This window comes from Nomascus leucogenys, chromosome 9 (assembly GCF_006542625.1).
Source record: "Nomascus leucogenys isolate Asia chromosome 9, Asia_NLE_v1, whole genome shotgun sequence".
Classification (NCBI taxonomy): Eukaryota; Metazoa; Chordata; class Mammalia; order Primates; family Hylobatidae; genus Nomascus; species Nomascus leucogenys.
Genome location: NC_044389.1, coordinates 80714769 through 80739658, shown reverse-complemented (window position 1 = coordinate 80739658; position 24890 = coordinate 80714769). Strand labels below are relative to the sequence as shown.

At 36.2% G+C, this 24890-nt stretch overlaps 1 protein-coding gene across 8 annotated transcripts in view; it reads right to left on the bottom strand.

The window, feature by feature from the left end:
• Positions 1-24890, bottom strand: part of RAP1GDS1 (Rap1 GTPase-GDP dissociation stimulator 1) — a 176907-nt gene that overhangs the window by 119179 nt on the left and 32838 nt on the right. The gene's annotated exons all lie outside the window — the stretch shown is intronic.

Here is a 24890-nt window from a genome sequence, read left to right as displayed (position 1 = left end):
TGCTCCTGAACTCCAACCATCAACATCATCATGGCTCAACAGTCTCAGATCACCTGAAGCAAATGACCTTCGTCCTGACATATCCCCAGGTCAACAGCAGCCTAATGCTACCTCACAATGCCTACATGATTTATCTCACTTCATCTCATCAAGAAGGTATTTTATCATCTCACATCACAAGAAGGTTAAGTACAGTACAATAAGGTATTTTGAGATGGGGAGGAGAGCGAGTACACATTCATGTAACTTTTATTACAGTATATTGTTCTAATAATATTTTATCATTAGTTATTGTTGTTACTCTTTTAACTGTGCCTAATTTAATAATTAAACTTTATCACAAGTATGTATGTACAGGAAAAAACATTGTATACAGAGGATTCAGAACCACCCACACGGTTTCAGGCATCTACTGTGGGTCTAGGAACGCATCCCCTGAGGATCTCTGTACTCTATCTTTTTGTAGGTCCCCTGTTAAAATGAAAGGTATTAAGAGACTAAGCTAGACTAAGCAAGATATTTATCCAGAATGGCTAGATTCAGCGTTCAAGAATATAGTCAGATATCGCTGGGCGCGGTGGCTCACGCCTGTAATCCTAGCACTTTAGGAGGCCAAGGCGGGCAAATCACTTGAGATCAGGAGTTCGAGATCAGCCTGACCAACATGGTGAAACCCCGTCTCTACTAAAAATACAAAAATTAGCCGGGCGTGGTGGTGTGCACTTGTAATTCCAGCTACTCAGGAAGCTGAGGCACGAGAATCAGTTGAACCCAGGAGGCAGAGGGTTGTAGTAGGCCAAGATCGCACCACTGCACTCCAGCCTGGGCGACAGAGCAAGATTCTGTCTCAAAAAAAAAAAAAGAATATAGTCAAATATCAGGGCTGAGGTAACAGCACAGAGCATCGCGTCTGTTAACACCACTAGGATGATCACCAAAAAACTATCTCCCTCTCCATACCCCATACTAAGGCATGACTCCTGTGGCTACTTAAGGTTCCATGATAGCTTAGGGAATAAAGACACTTAGTGTGGCTTGCAGAATCTTGCAGATGTCAAAAACTCTTCCCACATGCAATATTTCACAATTATCTATCAGTTCAGTCTCGTCTTCAAAAACTGCATTTAGTTCCCATGCTTCACTACACTCCCATACTTCCTCCTCCTCCAACCCTATCACCTTAACATGTGATTACCCCATGACAGGAGAAGCCAGACTGGCAATATGACCTTAGCCCCGAATTTGGAGATGTTTGTGTTCTAAAAACATATAATGTTCTTTGTAGACTGTGGGGATACAGTAATACATAGCAGCCTAACATGAGTGCTGAAAGGTTTTCAGATTGATCCTGGATTTACTAAATATCATGGCACTAGAGTAATTGCTTAGATCTCCCTAATGCCTAAGACAAATGCTGAAATTATAAAAATCCTACAATTTGGCATGGGGAAAGGCCAAGGCAAGATGTTCTAAGATAAGAGGGAATGCATGGTATCACAAGCTAGCCTTGTTTAAATGATAAGCGTAAAAAAGTGTGATGGAGGCCCCTTTACAGTACCTAATTCAGGGGAACAAAGAGGGAAATAATATTAGTCAAACCAGAATTCACCCTCCCAAGCAGAGAGGAAAAGAAAAGATTATAATGACAAAATGGATCACAGTCTCCCAAACCATATGGACAGAGCAAAGCAACTGGGAAAAGATTAACTGCACGACAACCAGTAAAAGACTTTCCCATCCCATAGCGGCATCCTTACACTGGAATTTCCCCCTCAGACCTAGTTTTGAACACTTTTTACTGTACCCTTGGAATCTCTTAAATCCAGACATTCACAAAACTCTAGTTCCTATCTTTCACTTTCAGCTAGATTAATTATTCTCAGGAGACTTCCCTTGAAGTACTCTCATGCAGAATTTCTCAACTCTCTTTTCTTCACTTTCTACCCCAAGATCCAGGCTTGGAGCTGAAGTTGTATTTTCTTAGCTCAAAAATATCTGAGACATTTTGTCTTCTGGCTTCATTCGAAAACAGCTTCTCTCTTTTCAACCTCTACCATCTGGTAACACTGTATTTTCCCCATTCTCATCATTAGTACCACAACAACCCTCCAGTACACTGGAGCTTACTCCCAGTTTGTCTCTCCCCTTCAACTCCTGCCATCATCCTGAACAACTCTGAATCTACACACAGTGGTTAATAACTTGGCCTGACACTCCCTGACTTTAATAATTTCCACTGCTCTTTAACAATCCACTACAATATCACACCCGAGGCCTATCATCATAGGTAGAACTACCCTATGATTGAAAGCTTATATTTGGAAATCACTTTCTGATCAGTCTTCTCTTCTACCATGTCTTTTACACTTATTAACATTTTTTAAACCTCATTGAAACCTCTATTCTTACAACTCCTCCTTCTTTCCCTATCAGCCCTCTTTCCATAATTCATGTCATGCTTACCTACACTGGAAAAAAAAAAAAAGACCAATGATTTCAACAACTCTAGTATTACTGCAGTACCCTAAACCCTATCTATCTATTTCACCTTGCTATTAAATCCTAGCACTGGATGAATCTAGCCATATACTTTGCCTGTTCCCTGATTTTAAAACAGTAAATTATGTTATTAAACATGTTAGCTGGTATCACTACAAATTCATAATTTATAATCTTAACTGGACCCTTCAACATTGTTCAGTTATTCTTTTGCCCTTAGTCATTTCCCTTTCACATTTCCTAGGCCCTGGAACTCTAAAGATTTATTATTCTCTATGTATGCCATATTCCTATACTGTAAACATTTATTACTCTCTCTATATGCCATATTCTCCATCACTGTCAACAGATCACCTTTCCTGGTAATTAGGTGTGCCAATATTTTGTTCCTTTCACACTGTCTCCACACTGATCTTTTTAAAACACAAATCTGATTTTTACTTGCTTTTCAAGTAAAAATCATGTTTAGCATGATATAAAAGTCCTTTCATAATATGGTCCCTTATGCCCTTCCCACTTTTCATCTCTTGACCCTTCCTTGCATGTACCCTTTTTGCTAGCCATACCAAGCTTTTCAGTTTCTTAATGGACTAGACTCTTTACCCACCACTATGACTTTGTATATATTCTCCCTTTGCTTAGGATGTTCTTCGCATAATCCTCAGGCCCCCACATTTAGCTGGTTAAAATACATTGTGTTTTCAAAATTCAGCATTCCTTGGTTCTGCTTATCAAACTTACCCCTGCAGCAATACTCACACACAGCAGTGTAATTGTTTCCAAGTTGTTAGAGCATATTTGGTAGTCAAAGACATGGAGTGGATGAGATCATCCAAGGAAAGTGTATTTTTACTGAGTCGCTGCTATCTTGGGAATATAAAATAAAGAGGACACAAATCATATCCTCAGAGAGCTAACTGTCCAGTAAGAGACAGAGAGAGGTTAATAAATTACCACAATTCAATGTGATTGATACCACTATGGAGGTTATGTACAATCTATAATGAGAAACAATTAAAGATGTATAAGTATCATGAAGTTTGCAAATAAGATAACATTTGAGCTGAGTTATTAAGGACAATAAAGCATATTCTAAGCCAAAAAGAAAAATACATTCTACAATGAAGGAATATGTAAAAGCACTACCAGCTGAAACTACAGACACTACATTTCTAAAAGCAACATTCTCTACCACTGAGTAATTTTCTGACCAACAGCTGAAGGCTACCAGTATTGAGAAGCTGTAAAAAGTAGATGACTGGTATTATCCAAGATTTGAAGAAAAGCTAGGTAGAAGGAAAAAACAACGGTATACCTATAAAATGTCTATTTACCCATCAGGACCCAGATAAAATGTCATCCCCTCTGTGACACTTTGGAAGACTCTTAAAAATGTGAGTTAAATCCATATCTCTGTTTCTACAACACTTTGTAATCAGCTCCATTATATGATATATTATACTGTATTAAAACTTATATATTACTTATCTATGTAGACCACTAAACTCTCCAGGGCAAGATTACCAACTAATGCATAGTGGTACACAATTAATGCTGGTTGAATAGAACTGCATCCCTCCTCTTACAGAGTTATAACAGAATAAATGAAAGAGGTTTATACAAACAATGAATACACACTGACATAAGTTCAACTGGAGGGATGTATAAACTGCTATGGGAATACTAAAGATGAAGCAAGTTACATGTATTGATGTTGTAGTAGTTGTAATTACTCCTAAGAGAAAAGAGGATTGAGTTTACAAAGAGATTGTCTTATATTTTAAGATTCTCTCATCAAGAATCTTGATAAGATTCTCTCACCAAGTAATTTTGATTTCTTTTGAAGTTAAGAATAGAAGTTTTTCATATAATTACCAGTCACTAGCTCATGCAGAGACTAAACTTTTCACTTTGCATTAGGCTAATCAGGTCTTGGATTATAGTTTTTTCATAAGCAAATGTATGCAAAAATGTTCTTTAAGCTTTCAGAAATCATTGCAGAAAATTACCTTGCCTTTATATTATCCCTCCCACATGCACACATCAGAATGAAAATATGATCAATCCATAACTAAGTTATTACGAGCCAAATAAAAACATTCTGCTTGCTCCTTTAGTACAATGAAAAGATGTATAACACTTAACCATGGAAAAGAAAATTACAAGCATCTAAAATGGACTCACCTCACAGAACACTGTGTGCTAAAGTCTAGACTATGAATCCTTATGTCTCTTAAGAAACAAAACAACAACCCAATTTCTCTGCCTTTTGGAGCCTCCTTGTGAGGTTTATTTCAATGAATATTAAAAAGTAGGTCATGATCATGATTCGTACTTTTTCTTGAGACAAGGTTTTGCTCTGTTGCTCAGGCTGGAGTGCAGTGGCATGATCATGGCTTACTACACCCTCGACCTCCTGGGCCCAAGTGATCCTCTCACCTCAGCCTCCCAAGTAGATGGGACCACAGGCACCTGCCACCATGCCTGGCCAATGTTTTAAATTTTTTTGTAGCGATGAGGTCTCACTATGTTGCCCAGGCTGATCTTGAACTCCTGGGCTCAAATGATCCTCCTGGCCTCAGCCTCCCAAAGTGCTGGGATTACAGCTGTGAGCTACCACACCAGGCCCAACTGTAGCTTCTTGTGTGTAAAGTTCTAATGCTAAGGTATTCCTCACTAGCAGTTATCCCAACATGTAACTATTGTACAATACAATCCATCTTGATACCTAGAAATGTATATTCCACTTCTGATGGTTAATTTTCTATCAATTAGCTGGGCTACAGTGCCCAGGCATTTGGCCAAACATTATTTTGGATGTCTCTGTCTGTGAAGGTGTTTTTGGATAAGATGAACATTTAAATCAGTAGGTTTTCAGTAAAGCGGATTTGCCCTTTATGTGGGACATTGGGGCAGGCGTTGCCCAATCAGTTGAAGAACTGAACAGAATAAACAACACACCTTGCCCAAATAAGAAGAAATTCTGCTAACAGACAGTCTTCAGACTTGAACTGCAGCATCAGCTCTTCCCTAGGTCTCCAACCTGACAACCCACATTGCAGATTTGGACTTGCAGCCCCCATAATTGCATGAGCCAATTTCTTTTCTTTTTTTTTTTTTTTTTTTTTTTTGAGACAGAGTCTTGCTCTGTCACCCAGGCTGGAGTGCAATGGTGTGATCTCGGCTCACTGCAAGCTCCGCCTCCCAAGTTCACGCCATTCTCCTGCCTCAGCCTCCAGAGTAGCTGGGACTACAGGCGCCTGCCACCTCGCCCGGCTAATTTTTTGTATTTTTACTAGAGACGGGGTTTCCCCATGTTAGCCAGGATGGTCTCGATCTCCTGACCTCAGGATCCACCCGCCTCGGCCTCCCGAAGTGCTGGGATTACAGGCATGAGCCACCGTGCCCAGCCCTTAAATAAATCTCTCTCCCTCCGCCCATACCTATCTATCTCTCTCTATATATATCTGTACATCTATATATAGCTACACAAACATACACATACACACACGCACACACACATTCTACTGGTTCTATTTCTCTGAAGAACCCTAATATACCACTGCTCCTAGAAAAGAGGATCATCTTAGCCCTCCCAACAAATATTTCCAAGTAAGAACAAAAACATACCACACAAATATTAGAAAAAAATAGTATCAACCTCTGCCCTACCATCTACTGTCTCCTTGTCATCATATGAGGGCCAACTCAGGAAATAAGGAATATGACAGTTATCACCAAATATAGAGGATTTGTTAGGGAGAAAGCACATTGTATGTTTATCCAGGAGCTAGAAATAGGACCAATGAGCAGCAGCTGACGGAAAGATGATTAGGGATCAACGTTTAAAAAGTGTCTTCTAGTCTTAGGGCTATGAAAAAATGAAACAGATCCCCTCATAAAGAATGATGAAAGATTCCCTCTTCATAAAGTCTGTTTGGTAAGGATGAGACAGAATTATTAGCTGGAGACTGGATTACTACGGTGTTCATGAATTGCAAAATTAGATGATACTATTATTAAAATACTTCCCCGGCCCTGAGAATAGTGAGCTAAACAGGTCTACAAGTATCATAGTAGAAGAAACCAAAAGCCTTGTTCCCCAACTTTAGTAAAATCATCTATCTCCTCACTGCTTTCCATTATTTACCATCCTCTATCTTCTTCCTCCTGTCACTTTGATGTCTTGCTGCCTTATCTTACTCCTCATTCCAATTTCATTGTCCCCTGCTTAATTGTTTTTAAGAACATAAAAATGAAGCTAACTGAAGTGGCTCATGCCTGCTATCCACAGTTTGGGAAGCTGAAGCAGAAGGACTGCTTGAGGCCAGAAGTTTGAGACCAGCCTGGACAACATAGTGAGACCCCATGTATACAAAAAGTAAAAAAAAATTAGCTGGACATGGTGAGGTATGCCTGCAATCCTAGCTATTCAGGAAGCTGAGGTGGGAGGACTGCTTGAGTGCAGGAGTTCAACGCTGCAGTGAGCATGGATCCCACTACTGCACTCCAGCCTGGGTGACAAAGCAAAACCCTGTCTCAATTAAAACACACACACACGCGTGCACACACACACAAATATACATATATATTTCTTATCATATGTATCTGTGACAAGAAAATAAGAAAAAGCAAATACTTCAAATAAAAGATCCCTCTCTCTCCAATGTCACACACAATGGGTATGTAAGATTTTTCCTACAGTGTTCTCCCCCTCCTTTGTTTAGAATGTAAGTAAATTCTGTTGTCTTGGAAATGACAAACTAGGTCTTACTTTCCCATTTTACAGAGTTATTTTCTTTTCTCTTTACAAGAAATAACAACAACAAACACATACTTATTTTAAAAAATACTTAGGGTCTTTGACAAAATTCCACATTTTTTCTTCAGAGGCCTAGCAAAATGCTTACATTTATATTCCTCTAGACAGTATGACAGTATCTTATTTACAGATTAGACCTGATAACAGATTGTGTGAAAACTGGTATTGCTTTTGATTCATTCTAGGCAGCATTCTCTTCAACCCACTGAAAAGATACTGTCTACATTAAAACCTTATGGTTTAAAGTGCCATCCATAAATTAGCATATTGGCATCCTCTAGAAAATTATTAGAAATGCAAATTCCTGAGTCCCACCCAAAACTACTGAATCAGAATCTCCGGGGATAGGGCCTAAGTATTTATGATTTAACAATCTTTCCAAATAATTTTATGCAGCCTAAAATTTGAGAAGCATTTGTGTGAGCCATGGCTGTCCAAGGGAAATATAATGTGAGCCACACATATAACTTTATATTTTCTAGCAGCAATACTTAAAAAGGTAAAAAGAAACAAATAAAATTAAGTTTTGGTCAATATAAACATTAAATCTTTTTTTTTTTTTTTTAGCAATAAGTCTTTGAGATTATAGTTTATCTGAATTTCAACTTGCTGCCGTTCAAGTGCTCAATAACCACATGTGGCTTGGTGGCTACCAGACTGGATGGCATACATCTAGAACTTGTTATTCAAAGACTGGTACATGATCCAAAAACATCAGCATGCATATTATCAGAGTAATTCAGAGTATAATACAATATAAATTAGTTCATTCTGCTTTACATACAGTACTTCTGATGTCTTCTAAAACAATTTTTTAAAGAACGAATGCAATCAAAAATCAAAGATTTGAACTTTTAATAAGCTGAATTAAGTACTGAAATCAGATCATTTCCTTTTGCCCTTCATTATTTTATGATTATTCCCTTTTGATTTGACATTGCAATTTTTACTTTAAGGTCAATAAATATGTAGTCCCATTAGATACTGAACATACCTCATTGCTTCTCAGCCATCTGGCTAAGATCCAGTGTAGACACTGAACATTCCCCTATGATAGCACTTATTATGATAAATTATAATTTAACATTTATCTATCAGTCTCTACCCCACAAAAGAAATAAGCTTCTGTCATTATTGTGAGATAGCACAATGTTTGGCACATACCAAATAAATACTAAGTGTGGAATAAATGAATGAATGAGATCTGAAGATGGAGGGGTGTGTAGTCTAAATCTTACCGCATCAAAGCATGATATAACTGTATAAAATGCTCCCAATCTATGATTAAATGAAGTATTTAACATTTATGTTATGTTAAACTAAGTAACAGCAGTATGACATAGCACAACAGTATGAGCTCAATTCTGTTTGAATACTCACCAAGTATTCTAATGAGTCGACCTACATTTAGTAAGTGAACTTCTTTTTTAAAAAGTTAACTCAAATAAAGACTCTTAATTATATAACCCATTATATATATGTATATACATATATTACCCTATAAAATTATACCTGAACCTTACCTTACTAAAAACATGAAATATTCACCTTTCTTCAATTATAAGAGATTTAAGAGAGAATAAAATGACCATGAACCACATAAAATTAAGAATATGGCATTTTCAAGATATTCTTGTATAGCAAATAGAAAACAATGTAGTATCTTATATTCAATTAAGAAGATACATTTCTGACAACTATATTTCTTCAACTAGAATCTATATATTTTTAATGTGCTTCTACAAATTCTTTTTAAATTTGGGATCATTTCCATTTCTTGGCTATCCTTCCCTTACCTTGATTACTTAAAGCCAAGAGCTAATCTTTTACTCTCTATTTTGTATTTAGTATTTCCATTGTTCTTCCTATTTCAACAATTTTACATTTGGTCATGCATATTCACATATATTCATAATTCAAAAAGTGAAAATTACAGTACATAAATGAGTAAAAATAAAAAATGAAATAACTTAGATTTATAAATTTGGTATAAAACAAATTCCCATGGTGTAATATCTCTTCCAATTTAACATAATGGATAAATGACAGATTTGTGTGAATTAAGAGTCATACAAAATTCTTCCCAAAGGAGAAGAGTTTACGTCAATTACCCCTTTTTCCGGTTAAATGTGTTTGTCTTTTCCTCTAGGGCCACAAAAACAGTCTTTAAGGCCAAGTATTTTAAAAATTCTGTTCTAATTTATTAAAAATTTCTAATCATATATTATTAAATCTTGAAACACCAAAATTCATTTGGCATCATGCACGCAATATGTGAATCTGTGTAAAACTACATTTTTTAAAGTAACTGAAATCATAAGCAATTAAGTTCACATTTTCAGGGCTGAATAATATAAACTAACAAATAAATGAATACTTACTAATTTAAAGGCATATAGATATACTTTAAAGGCTGATATAATATGACCTTGTAAGTGTAAACAATTTTCTGGTGGCAAAAGCAATGCTTTATTGAATGTAGCTTTGAAAACTATTGAAGCTATACATTACTAGATTAAGAAATCTCCTATGTTTGTCAGATGTTTTAATAGTCATTTTTTCTAAGATATACACATTCATGTTATTAATTCCAATCATTCTTTACATACTAATTCTCATTAGATAGATATTTGTCCCTGAATACACAAAGGAGGATATAAATTATACTGAACTTCACCAGTATACTACATGACCTTGATTCAAAGATTATAAAACTTTGTTGTATTTTCCTTCTTATGAAAAAGTTCCCTTATTATTAATGCTCTCAACAAATAATTTTATTATAAACAAGCTTTATAGCAATAAAATGGTAGAGACTTACCACTTTCAACACTTATTAATCTGGCAAAAAATTTGTGGTTTAAAATCTTTTTGTTTTTAAAGAAATTGTTCTTTAATTATTTTCCTTTCTTTCTGAGACAGGGTCTTGTTCTGTCACCTAGGCTAGAGTGCAGTGGCACAATCATGGCTCATTGCAGCCTCAAACTTCTATGCTTGAGCACCAGCCTTCCACATAACTGGGAATAGAGCCACACACCACCATGCCTGGCATATATATATATGTATATATATATGTGTGTGTATACACACACGTATACATACACACATATATGTATATACATATACACACATACATACACGCTATATATATACGTATATATGTGTGTATATATGTACATATATACACATGTGTGTATGTATACGTGTGTATACACACATATGTATATACGAATATATACACATATATGTGTATATACGTATATATACACATATATATGTATATACACACACCTATATGTATATACATGTATATACACATATATGCACACATATATGTATATACCTATATACACACACACACATACACATACATACACACACCCACACACACACATATACACACATATATATATTCTTTGATAGAGATTCGGTCTTGCTTTACTGCCCAGGCTAGTCTCAAACTCCTCACTTCAAGCAATCCTCCTGCGTGAGCCTCCCAAAATGTGGGGATTACAGGCATGAGCCACTGTGCCCGGCCTTATTATTTTCTTAAAATGAAAAAGAATTTTTACATAAAAATCAAGAGATGTTATATTTAATGGTGAAACATCAGAAGGGCTATACCATCAGTATCAGAAACTAAAATATGGTGCTAACCATATCCCTGCTATTTACTATTTCACTGGAAGCTTAACCCAATACAGTAAGTCAGTTTTAGTTATAAGGGCAAGAGGAAACAAAAGTATCACTTTGCAGATGTTCTGATCGCAAAACCTAAGAGAACTAGCTAAAAATTTATTTTAATGAAGAACAGAAGGTGGCTGAATACATACAAAAATATAAAAATCAAGACACCTTTCACAATAATCTCTAACAATAATCACTTAGAAGTTATACGGAAAAAATCCATATGCAACAACAAAAATGCAAAATACAAAGGAATAATTTTAAAAAGTAATGTATGGAAAGCATATGAACCAAACTACCTAATTGTACTGAGACATAAGAAGAAGACTAGAATAAGAGAAGATACAATCTATGCCCTTAGATTGGCAGACAAAATATTGAGAAGTTTTCAATTCTTCCCAAATTAATTTATGACTTATTATAATTCCAATAGGATTTTTCGGAAATATGACAAAGTATTTATAAAATTTCTGATATAACAAACCCATGAAAACAATAACAATTTTTCAAAAATAGATTTATAATAGGAAACTTCCTCCATAAAGCTACCATAATTAAAATAGCATGTTAAGGTAACAGCACAATATTAGACAAACAGATTAATGGGATAGAAAAAAACTCAGACACTGATGCAATTATATTAAACTAAATGGTTATTCCATGATAGATAGAACATGATAGATAAGGAACAGATTAAACAACACATTGTATTAGGAAAACTGATTATCTAAAAAAAAATTCAATTAGGTCCTCACATGTACCATATGTTAAAATAAATTTTTAAATATAGTACAAATAAATTAATTATAATAACAAGAAGACATATATTTTACAAAGACGCTTCCATTAGAATAAAATGATTCCCTAAATTTTATTATTTCCAAAAAAGTCTCATTATAGATTCCAATGTATACCTAACAATGAAACCTAATGATGAAACCTTAATCTTCTCTGTTTTACAATGCCAAATGGGTATTCAGAAAATCTGAAAAGTAAGAGGTAAAAATGAAAGCATGTAGACGATGTAAGAAAGCTTTCTGGAGCGAGTACAACCCACTTGGACTTTCAAGTACTACTGAAGTAAAAAGTGGCATGATACTATTCTTGCCTTTAATTTCAAATTCAAACATCTACAATCACAGTAAAGATAATGAAAACACATTTATCTAATCTATTTATTACTTAAAGCTATTTTCTTCTGTATCAAACTAGCTTTCTGTTGAGAATACATAATTCTTATTCAGATACTAATTCATTTCCAATTCATTATATCAATTAAAATGCCAGTTTACATGTCTTATATTCTTGAACACATTCAGGACATAGTGGGTGCTGTGGTTTAAATGTTGTGTCCCACCCAAAAGTCATGTATTAAAACTTAATCCCCAATATGACAGTAGTATGAGGTGAGGCCTTTATAATGGATTAATGCCATTATAAAAGAGACTTCAGAGAGCTGCCTCGCTCTCTCGCTCTCCTTCCCTTCCACCTTCTGTCATGTGAGAATGCAGTAACATGGTGCCATCAACAAGGTACCATCAATGAGGTATGGCATGTCACCAGACTCTGAACCTACCAGCACCTTGATCTTGGACTTCTCAGCTTCCATAACAGGGAGAAATATAAATCTCTACTATTTGTAATTTAGCCAGGGTGTGGTTCTGTTACAACAGCACAAATGGACGGACACATTGGGTTACTGCTTATACGATTAGAGAAGACAGTTAACTTCAATCAAGTATATGTCCACGGACTGCTCCCACAGCTGGCTATAGGTGCAGTGACATGGAACCCTGATGAAAAATAATGTTAGAAAGACACAGCAGAACAAATTCCTCTTTTCTTCTCCAAGTATAATTTAAAGTGTAGTCCTTAGTGATAGTAAATCAGTACTGGTACTATAAATACTGAGACTGGCAAATCTTCTTCAGTATGTATTTGGCATACAGGATCATTTCAAATCACATTTCCCTCTTACACATTTTCTCTGTGTTAGGAACATAAAAAGTTTTTCAAATGTAGCAAACTTAAGAAGCAAAAATGGTAACATTCATTAGCTAATGTTAGCAAACCCAGATCTTCTGCCAAGGCTTCAATCACCAACTACAAATACCAATGGAGATTTATATCCTTCTGGCAGCTGCACAACATGAGAGTCCTTTTTTGCCTTTTATAAAGTATAGTGCTTCAGAGCATATCAGAAGGCAAACAGCACCCAGTATCACTGTTATATATCTTGTTTCTGTTACTGATCTCATGGCTTGTGAGAGACTGATTTCAAGATGGTCTTTCTCACTCTCCCAGATTCAAGCCTTTCCATGCTCCCTTTTCTATAAACTCCTAGGTAAGAATATATTTGGATACACACTGTTCTCTCCTTTTAGATTAATCTCTGCTTTTAGATTAAGCACACAGAACATATTTTAGACCCTATATACCACCTTCTCCTTAGAATGTAACCCTAGAATAATGAACCTAAGCTTCCTTTAAAAATGTTCTCTACCAAACTACAAATGACTGCTCAAGGAAATCAGAGAGGACATAAACGAATGGAAAAAGATTGCAAAAATGCTCATGGATAGGAAGAATCAATTATCATGAAAATGGCCATACTGTCCAAAGTAATTTATAAATTCAATGCTATTCCCATTAAACTACCATTTGACATTCTTCACAGAATTAGAAAAAAACTACTTTAAAATTCATATGGAACCAAAAAAGAGCTGTATAGCCAAGGCAATCCTAAGCAAAAAGAACAAAGCTAGAGGTGTCATGCTACCCAACTTCAAACTATACTACAAGGCTACAGTAACCAAAACAGCATGGTACTGGTACAAAAACAGACAAACAGACCAATGAGACAGAATAGAGATCTAAGAAATAAGACCACACATCTAAAACCATCTGCTCTTCGACAAGGATTCCCTATTTAATAAATCGTGCTGGGAAAACTGGCTAGTTATGTGCAAAAAATTGAACCTGGACCCCTTCCTTACACCCTATACAAAAATTAACTCAAGATGGAATAAAGACTTAAAAACGTAAAACCCCAAACTATGAAAACCCTAGAAGAAAATCTAGGAAACATCATTCAGAACATAGACAAGGGGAAAGATTTCATAACAAAAACATCAAAAGCAATTGCAACAAAAGGAAAAATCAACAAATGGGATCTAATTAAACTAAAGAGCTTTTGCACAGCAAAAGAAACTACCATCGGAGTGAACCGACAACCTACAGAATGGGAAAACATTTTCACAATCTATCCATCTGACAAAGGTCTAATATCCAGAATTTACAAGGAACTACAAACGAATTTACAAGAAAAAACAACCCCATTTAAAAGTGGGCAAAGGACGTGAACATATACTTCTCAAAAGAAGACACTTACGCGGCCAACAAACAGGAAAAAAAAAGCTCAACATCACTGATCATTAGAGAAATGCAAATCAAAACCACAATGAGATACCATCTCACGCCAGTCAGAATGGTGATTACTAAAAAGTCAAGGAACAGCAGATGCTGGCAAGGCTGTGGAGAAACAGGAACACTTTTAGACTGTTGGTGGGAATGTGAATTAGTTCAACCATTGTGGAAGACAGGGTGCTGCTGATTCCTCAAAGATCTGGAACCAGAAATACCATTTGACCCAGCAATCCCATTACTGGGTATATACCCAAAGGAATATAAGTCATTCTATTATAAAGATACATGCACATGTACGTTCACTGCAGCACTATTCACAATAGCAAAGACATGGAACCAACCCAAATGCCCATCAATGATAGACTGGAAATGTGGTAGATATACACCATGGAATACTATGCAGCCATAAAAAAGAATGAGATCATGTCCTTTGTAGGGACATGGATGAAGTTGGAAGCCATTATCCTCAGCAAACTATCAAAGGAACAGCAGCCCAAATACTGCATGTTCTCACTTATAAGTGGGAGCTGAACAAAGAAAACACATGGACACAGGGAGGGGAACACCACACAATGGGGTCTGTAGAGGGGGTTATGGGGAGGGAGAGCATCAGGATAAACAGCTAATGCATGTGGGGCTTAATACCTAGGTGAAGGGCTGATAGGTGCAGCAAACTACCATGGCACACATTTACCTATTTAACAAACTTGCATGCTCTGCACATGTATTCCAGAACTTAAAATAATTTTTTAAAAAGTTCTCTTCCTATACTGAATACCCCAATTATATATTATATTAATTTACTTATTATTTTCTTCTAACCTGCATTTTCCATCATATCACACTGACTGGCCCAAGTCTTATAAGAACTTTGATCAGCTACTACCCACAATCCAAGAAATGCTGGCCTATAAAGCTTCAGTAGAAACAAAGCATTTGTAAATATTTCACAAAATTTTTAAAATAAGATTTAATATGTAATCAATATTTCTAAAACTATTAATGACTATTTTACATTTTTTAATTTGTACTAAGTCTTTGAAATTTTGTATGTTTTTTAGAGGTACAACACATCTCAATTTAGACTAGCTTCATTTCAAATGCTCAACAGCCATGCTGAAGAGTGACTACTGTATTAAACAGTGCAAGTTTAAGAAGATTCTTCTGGAAGGCAAAGAGTACAGTATTCCCTGGATTCTTCTACCTTTAACAGGATTCTTCTACAGCTTTGATTTTTACTGGGTAGCTTGGTTCAATATAAAATTCTTATTCCTTCAGTTACCTGAAAATACTGCACCACTATTGAATTCTGTATTGCTATGTGGACATCTGATGCCAATCTTTCTTTTTTTTTTATTTTTATTTTTATTTGAGACTGAGTCTTGCTCTACCGCCCAGGCTAGAGTGCAGTCACGCAATCTCTGCTCACTGCAACCTCCGTCTCCCGGGCTCAAGCAATTCTCATGCCTCAGCCTCCCAGGTAGCTAGGATTACAGGCATGCATGACCAGACTCGGCTAATTTTTTGTATTTTTAGTAGAGATGAGGTTTTGCCATACTGGCCAGGCTGGTCTCGAACTCCTGACCTCAAGTGATCCGCCCACCTTGGCCTCCCAAAGTGCTGGGATTACAGGTGTGGGTCACCATGCCTGGCCTTTCTTTCCTTTGTAAATAATATTTTCGCATGGAGGCCTTGAGGATTTTTTCCTCTGTACTTGTTTTTATCTTTAAAGTCTAAAAGTTTTCCTATACTATGTCTTTCAGTTGACTGTTTCCGGTCAATTTTCACAAGTATATGGTGGGCCCTTTCAAAAAACAGATTCTGGTCTTCCTGTACTTTTAGAAACCTTATACTTTTAAATACTATCTCTGTTTCACCATTTTGTTTTCCTTCTTCTGAATTCCAATTGCATGTATGTTGGATCTTTTTGACTATCTTCTGTATTATAATCTTTTCTCTGATCCTTTGTCTTCTCAGTTGCCTGTTTGCATCTCTTTCCTCAATGTCCCTTATTAAATTTTCAATCACCTCTATTCTTCCTTGGGCACCTTGAAATTTAGTTTTAATTTTTAAAACAATTTTGTCATTTTCTTCAATTTCTTCTGGTCAACTCTAATTTCACAGCTTCCTGGTGTTCACTTTGGTTCTAAGTTTCTGAATTTATAACTTGAAGGTTTCTTCTCTTCGTATCTGCAAAGGCTTATTTAAGAATATGTAATATAAGTCATGGTGTTCTGTTAATGATAACTGCCGCACAGATGGCTTAGAGGAAAAATTTTTAATAGCTAAAATGTTTTGATTCTTATTTTCTGCTTTCTTTTTTGTAGCACCTATGTATGTATCTTATCTGAAATTTCCTATTCAGTGTATAATTTTTTATTTTCCTTGACTAGTAATAAAAATTGAATGCAGTAAGGGCAACAATTTGGGATAAATATCCAGGATTTTTAGTTCAAATGCTCTCTCTTCTGAACTGAGGCCAAAGTGGGGTGATTAGTATGTCTTCTGATTTTGCAGTTTCCTTATTTCTACAGAACACTTCATTTCTCCCTCTTGCTTCTTTCTTTTCATCACCAAGTATATAAAAGTGAACAACTCCATCCCCAAAGTGGTGCTTTCCCTACCTGTCACCTGGAGTCCCATGTACTTTTAAGTAGCCAATGTTAGAATCTAATCTAAGACCAGATCGCACTATTTTCCTACTAGGGTAGGAATTTTTTTCTTTCTAAAGGTAATTTTCATTGTGTACTATTACCCTTGGGCTCCTGGTTCCCCATTTCCCTCTCCTCTTGTCCATGTGGTCTCTGCAGTCTTAACTCTCCCTGCAGTGGTCTCTGAAGCTGAGTAGGCTAGATTTGGATATTTATTTATCTCCGTAATAATTTGAAGTCTGTCTCCTAGTTATGCTGAAGACAAAGAATATTGTTAGTCGGTTTTGTCTCTTTGTGGATATATGTGGACTTTTAGAGAATGCATGGAAAGATACAGATTTAGGAGGCCACCACCATCCTATGGCAATCCAGGAGTCTCAACCCATTGGGAATTGTCAATGTCTTTTTAGCTGACATTTTAGTTGAGAATCTCCTGTATTCTTCAAATGCTATCTTTATTTCGTAAAAACTGAATCTTCACTAGTTCATAAGGAGCACCAGTGCTAAGCCCTCATGGACAATGAACACAATCACTAAAAGAGGCATACAATATAAAAAAAAGTAAAGAAAGTAAAATAATAATAATAATGAATTCAGTTCGCAAAAGAAACACATCACTTCTGTGGAACATTTGATAACTCTAGATAAAAAGGTAAAAATTTCTTCAAGATACTACTATGAAAGGATAAAATAATAATTTTTTATCTCTACTAAAACAGCAGGAGTATGTTCACAGATTGCAAATACCGAAAAAAAAAAAAAAAAAAAAAAAAAACAGTTGATAATAAGAACTCTCTTACTTAGGAAGTAACTTTGCTACCTGAAAGTAAGTCTGTTCAAAAATAGTAAATGCATAAAGCTGACTAAAGCAAATGACAACAAAAGTTTTTACTGCTAGACAAGACGCATAGAGTAATCTAGATTAACACCTTGTGTACATAAAGGCATACCTCAGAGATATTGTGAGTTTGGTTCCAAATCACTTCAATAAAGTGAATATCACTATAAAGCAAATCACACCAGTTTTTTTTTTTTTTTTGGTTTCCCAGCAGATATAAATGTTATGTCTACAGGCTGGGCGCAGTGGCTCATGCCTGTAATCCTAGCACTTTGGGAGGCCAAGGCAGGTGGATCACCTGAGGTCAGGAGTTTAAGACCAGCCTGGCCAACATGGGGAAACCCCATCTCTACTAAAAATACAAAAAATTAGCTGGGTGTGGTGGTGGGAATCTGTAATCCCAGCTACTCAGGAGGCTGAGGCAGGAGAATCATTTGAACATGGGAGGAGGAGGTTGCAGTGAGCCAAGATCATGCCACTGCACTCCAGCCTGGGCGACACAGCAAGACTCCATCTCAAAAAAAAAAAAAAAAAAAAAGTTCTGTCTACACTATACTGTAGTCTACTGAGTGTGCAAGAGCATTATGTCTAAAGAAACAATGTATATAGCTTGCTTTAAAAATATTTTATTGCTAAAAGATGCTAGCGATCATCTGAGCCTTCAGTAAGTCGTATCTTTTGGCTGCTGGAGGATCTTTCCTCAATGCTGAATGTTGCTGACTAACCACCACCTAATCAGGGTGCTGGTTGCTGAAGGTTAGGGTGGCTATGTCAACTTCTTAAAATAAGACAAAGTTTATCATCCTGATTGACTCTTCCTTTCACAAAAGATATCTGTAGCATGCAATGCTGTTCGATAGCATTTCACCTATAGAACTTCTTTACAACCTGGAGTCAATTCTTTCAAACCCTGTCAATGTTTTATCAACTAAGTTTATGTAATATTCTAAATTCTTTGTGTCATTTCAACGTTCACAGCATCTTCACCAGGAGTAGATTCCATCTCAAAAAACCACTTTCGAGGCCAGGCACAGTGGCTCATGTCTATAATCTTAGCACTTTGGGAGGCAGGGGCGGGTGGATCACAAGGTCAGGAGTTTGAGACCAACCTGGCCAGTATGGTACTAAAAACACAAAAATTAGCCAGGCGTGGTGGCACGTGCCTGTAGTCCCAGCTGCTCGGGAGGCTGAAGCAGAAGAATCGCTTGAACCCGGGAGGTGGAGGTTGCACTGAGCTGAGATCGTGCCACTGCATTCCAGCCTGGGCGACAGAGTGAGACTGTCTCAAAAAAAAAAAAAAAAAAAAAAAAAAAAAAAAAAAAAAAAAAAAAAACACTTTCTTTTCTCATCTATAAGAAGTGACTCCTCATCTGCCCAAGTTTTATCGTGAGATTACAGCAATTCGGTCACATCTTGAAGTGCCACTTCTAATTCTAGTTTTCCTACTATTTCTACCACATCTACAGTTTACTTCATCCACTGGTTCTACTCAAAGTCATCCATAAGAGAGGGAATTAACTTGTTCCAAACTCTTATTAATATTGATATTTTCATGCTACTATAAAGACACATGCACACGTATGTTTATTGCGGCACTGTTCACAATAGCAAAGACTTGGAACCAACCCGAATGTCCATCAATGATAGACTGGATTAAGAAAATGTGGCACATATACACCATAAAATACTATGCAGACATAAAAAAGGATGAGTTCATCTCCTTTGCAGGGATATGGATGAAGCTGGAAACCATCATTCTGAGCAAACTATCACAAGGACAGAAAACCAAACACCACATGTTCTCACTTATAGGTGGGAATTGAACAATGAGAACACTTGGACACAAGGCGGGGAACATCACACACCAGGGCCTGTCGTAGGGTAAGGGGCTGGGGGAGGGATAGCATTAGGAGAAATACCTAATGTAAATGACGAGTTAATGGGTGCAGCAAACCAACATGGCACATGTATACCTATGTAACAAACCTGCATGTTGTGTACATGTACCCTAGAACTTAAAGTATAATAAAAAAAAAAAAGTTGATATTTTGACCTTCTCCCATGAATCATGAATATTCTTAATGGCATTGAGAATGGTGAATCCTTTCCAGAAGGTTTTCAATTTAGTTTGCCCAAATCCACCAGAGAAATCACTATCTATGGCAGCTATAGCCTTATGAAATGTATAATAAGGCTTTGAAATTATTCCTTCATCCATGGATGTTGTGTTTACAGGCACAAAAATAACATTTATCTCCATGTACGACTCTGTCAGAGCTCTTGGGTGACCAGGTGCATTGTCAATGAGCAGTAATATTTTGAAAGGGATCTTTTCTTCTGAGCAGGATGTCTCAACAGTGGGCTTAAAACATTCAGTAAACTATGCTGTAAACAGATGTACTGTCATCCAGGCTTTGTTTTCCATTTTCAGAGAAAAGGCAGAGAAATTTAGCATCATTCTGAAGGGCCCCAGGATTTTCAGAATGGTAAGTGAACGCTGGTTTCAACTTCAAGTCACCAGCTGCATTAGCCCCTAATAAGAGAGTCAGCCTGTCCTTTGAAGACAGGCATTGACCTCTCCACCCTAGTTATAAAAGTCCTAGGTGGCATCTCTTCCAATATCAAGCTGTTTCATCTATACTGAAAATCTGTTCTTTAGCATAGCCTCCTTCATCAATGATCTTAGCTAGATCTTGTGGGTAACTTGCTTCAGCTTCTCCATCAGCAGCTGCTGCTTCATCTTTCACTTTTAGTGTTGTGAAGATGACTTCTTTCCTTAAACCTAACCAACCTCTGCTAGTGTCCAACTTTTCTTAATGCAGTCTCCTCACCTCTCAGCCTTCTCAGAAATGAAGACAATCAGAGCCCTGCTCTGGATTAGGACATGGGACTGTTGTGGCTAGTATGATCCTCTAACCAGACTACTCAAAGTTTCTTCCTATCAGCAATAAGGCTGTTTGATTTCTTATCATTCATGTGTTCGGTGGAGTAGAACTTTTAATTTCCTTCAAGAACTTTTCCTTTGCGTTCACAACTTGGCTAACTGGCTCAAGAAGCCTAGCTTTGGGCCTATCTTTGCTTTCAACCTGCCTCTGCTTTCGACATGCTTTCCTCAATAAGCTTAATCATTTCTAGCTTGTGATATAAAGTGAGAGAGATGTGACTCTTCCTTTCACTGGAACACTTACAGGCCACTGTAGGATTATTAATTCGTCTAAATTAAACACTGTGTCTCATGGAATAGTGAGGCCTGAGGAGAGGAATAGAGATGGGGAGTAGGGGGTACGGTATGGCTAGTTGGTGGGCAGTCAGACAGACACAATATTTATCAAGTAAGTTTACCATCATACATGGGCATGGTTCACGGCACTCCAAAACAATCACAATAGTAACATCAAAGATCACTGATCACAGATTACCAAAGTAGATACAATAATGACGTCTGAAATGCTGCAAGAATTACCATAACGTGACACAGATACACAAAGTAAGCACATGCTGTTGGAAAAATGGCACCGAAAGACTTGTTCAACTCAGGGTTGCCATAAACCTTCAATTTGTAAAAAATACAGTATTTGTGAAGCTCAATGAAGTAAAGCACAACAAAATGAAGTTTGCCTATAATTATGTATGCTTAGGATTGTAGCCTAGAAGGGAGCCAAAAATCAATACAACAAATGAAATAAAGAACAAGGGCTAGCAAATTACCTTACGGCTAGAAAATAAACCAAGAATTCAACATGTGAGTGAATATTATCTTAGAAGGTTAGAGATGTTGAACTAGACATTAAATGCTTTTTTCTTTAAAGATAAGTAAACACGCAGTATCTCACAGAGTTGTTCTATAAAAAATAAACAATTACGTGACTCTCGTATGAAATGGGAATTGCCATCAGCAAGAAACCAAGTTAAATACAAAAAAAAAGAGAACAAGGCAGGGGAAGACAGCTTACTTCTTCAGGGAGAGAGTTTAAAGCTGTATGGCATCACTTTATGGTCCCCCCAGCAACACAAAATGGTCTTCATCCTCAAAATGGAATAAAATGGATAGAATTTTTATTACAAATAGAATGTTAATTTTTCTTGCCTTTGGGACTTTAATTTAAACTAATAGTTTCTCTTGCAAGGTGATTTAGATGCCACATTCTCCAAAGACAATTCCTGTCTTAATGTTTAGGGATGAAAATAGGTGGCCTATTGTTTTACATTTCCAAATAAGCATAAAATAGAGTAACCATACTACAATCAAATAAGCATTTACTGAGAATCTTCTAACTATAATCTGAGACCAAAATAAACAGAAGCTGATTTCTTGGCTGGTAGCCTTCACACATTTACTAAAAACATTTTAAAACTGAGATCTGATGTATTTATATGAGTGAATGAATGGCTTTATATTAATTTAGATCAGAGATTTACACAAAACGCTTGCTTAAACAAAATGTTTTCATAAAATCTAGTAAGTATTCAAATCTTCTTGTCTCTTAAGATAGACACATATACTATAAATGTTATAGAGAGAAATACTGCCAATGGTAAAAAAAGAAAACCACTCTAAAGCCATACATCAAAGTAAAAATTCTAATTTCAGATTACAGTCATTTGTAATATGCAATTCAAATGCACTAAATTCACACAGTGTAAAAATTTCAAAAGCATTATTTTGTTCCTTTCAGAGATAACCTTTCCAGTAACAGGGTAACAGACTGTAAAATAAAATTTTGTTTATATTTCCATTACATACATTACCATCTTATATTTGTACAGAATGGAGAAATCTTTCTTTCCTGATCAGGTGCAATTATGGTACAAACAGTGTTATTTTTAGTTAAAACATCTGACACTGGCCGGGCGCAGTGGCTCACGCTTGTAATCCCAGCACTTTGGGAGGCCGAGGCAGGCGGATCACGAGGTCAGGAGATCGAGACCACGGTGAAACCCCGTCTCTACTAAAAAATACAAAAAAATTAGCCAGGCGTGGTGGCGGGCGCCTGTAGTCCCAGCTACTCAGAGAGGCTGAGGCAGGAGAATGGCGTGAACCCAGGAGGCGGAGCTTGCAGTGAGCCGAGATTGCGCCACTGCACTCCAGCCTGGGCAACAGAGCAAGACTCCGTCTCAAAAAAAAAAAACAAAACAAAACAAAAAAAAACACCTGACACTAAGGAAGAATTATGAAACCAGAAGCTCTCTGTGTTTTTGTTTTTGTTGTTGTTGTTGTTTAAAAAGCAAGTACAGATTCCTCTAAGTTAAATATTTCATAATTTTACATTTAGGACAGAAGTAGCAATGGCTCAATCACCTTATTCAAGGAAGAACTGTAGAAAATTAACATCTCACTAATATATTTTACTTTTTCTTGTTAAAAAGGCATATGCTAACTTTATAAAGTGTATCAATAAATGCCTATAAAATACATGTATCACTATATAGTTCAAGAAAAACAGGCTTATCCACTTTAATAAAAATTTGGAAATATTTTTATTAAAGAAAAAACAAAAATTTAAAACACAATGTTAAAACCTAGCTTCTTGGAACAATTTCACATTATATGAACTCAGCAAAAAGCTTCACTTTATTCAGATTACAATTTTTTATTTTGTAAATCAAGAGTTCAAATAAAAACTCTGGCTTCTTCCACAGCAAGGCAAATAAGCTTATTAATCTGTTACCTCGTCCTTTAAACGGTGATAATAATATCTACCTCATGGGACTATAGGAAAGATTAGAAAGTGGCTATAATCCCCAGCCCAGTGCTAAACATACAGTAAGTGATCCAATGACAGGTGTCAAAGACTGAACATCTGCATGAACTCCTTCTTCCAAAGTCCAATTCTTTTTTGTCAGTAGTCTTAGGCATGAGGGCATTTATAAATTTTGTTTCAGATTAACAAGACATTCCTTTTGTTCCCTTCCCAGGGCATCATTAGTTAAATTGGTGAGAGTTTATTGTTTTAATACCTTGTGGTTACGTGGCCTTAACATTTTGTGATATACAATTTCAAGACCATTTTCAACAAAAGGTACAGTGAATAAGTCCGCAATGGGCTCATTCTAACGTAAGCTAATTTAATCTAACAATTATGAACTTCTCAGTGTTTCTTAAATCTGTTCTTTTAAAAGCTATACACTTTTTACTCCCTTTTTTCTTCATTTCCCTTCAACTTCATCTCTTTGTCTTCCAGTCTTTCTAGGAGACAAATGGGCAACCTCTACAGATGACCAAGAATATGACCCTTCATGTCCTTCAGTATCTAAAGCAAATGGTCTATTTAAAAGTTTACTGTCTAACAGAGAAAAAAAGTGTTGTTGAAAACAGATGAAGGTTATAATAAAACAACTGTTCAAAAAAATATACCTGAGATGCTCAATTTACTTAGGTTAATTGTGTTACTGTGTAAAGCTGCCTATACAGGCACATGTAAAAAAAAGAAATCAGGTCATCGTGTGGTTCTTTCTAGTTTCTAGACCAGTGCTATCCATAAGAATTTTCTGTGATCATGGGAATATTTTATATCTGTGATCCCCAAGAGAGTGGTCATCTGCCAAATATAGCTACTGAGAAGTGAGACTAAGGAACTTACTTTTACATTTACTTGTATTAAATTTAAATAGTCACATGTGTCTACTAAAATGGATAGCAGGCTTAGACGTTCTCCTTTCCTGTCCTTTTTCTTTACCATTTTGACCCTTATCCAGATGCTGTTATTGAACTCCGTGTTTCAAATCTCTTCCTGTTATCTCTAAGATTAAACAGCATGACAGTTATAATCTCAAAATAATTACTGAAAAATAATTTTAAAAGCTAGCTCTAAAATGTGCTTTTTTGATGAAAAGTACTGCAATCAATTATTTTAGATTTTTCTAATCAAGATTTACTAAAAAATAAAAAACACATATATCAACAAGTGTTGAAACCTTACAATTAAAACCTTAACAATATATACGTTCCCCTCCATTCTTTGTCAGC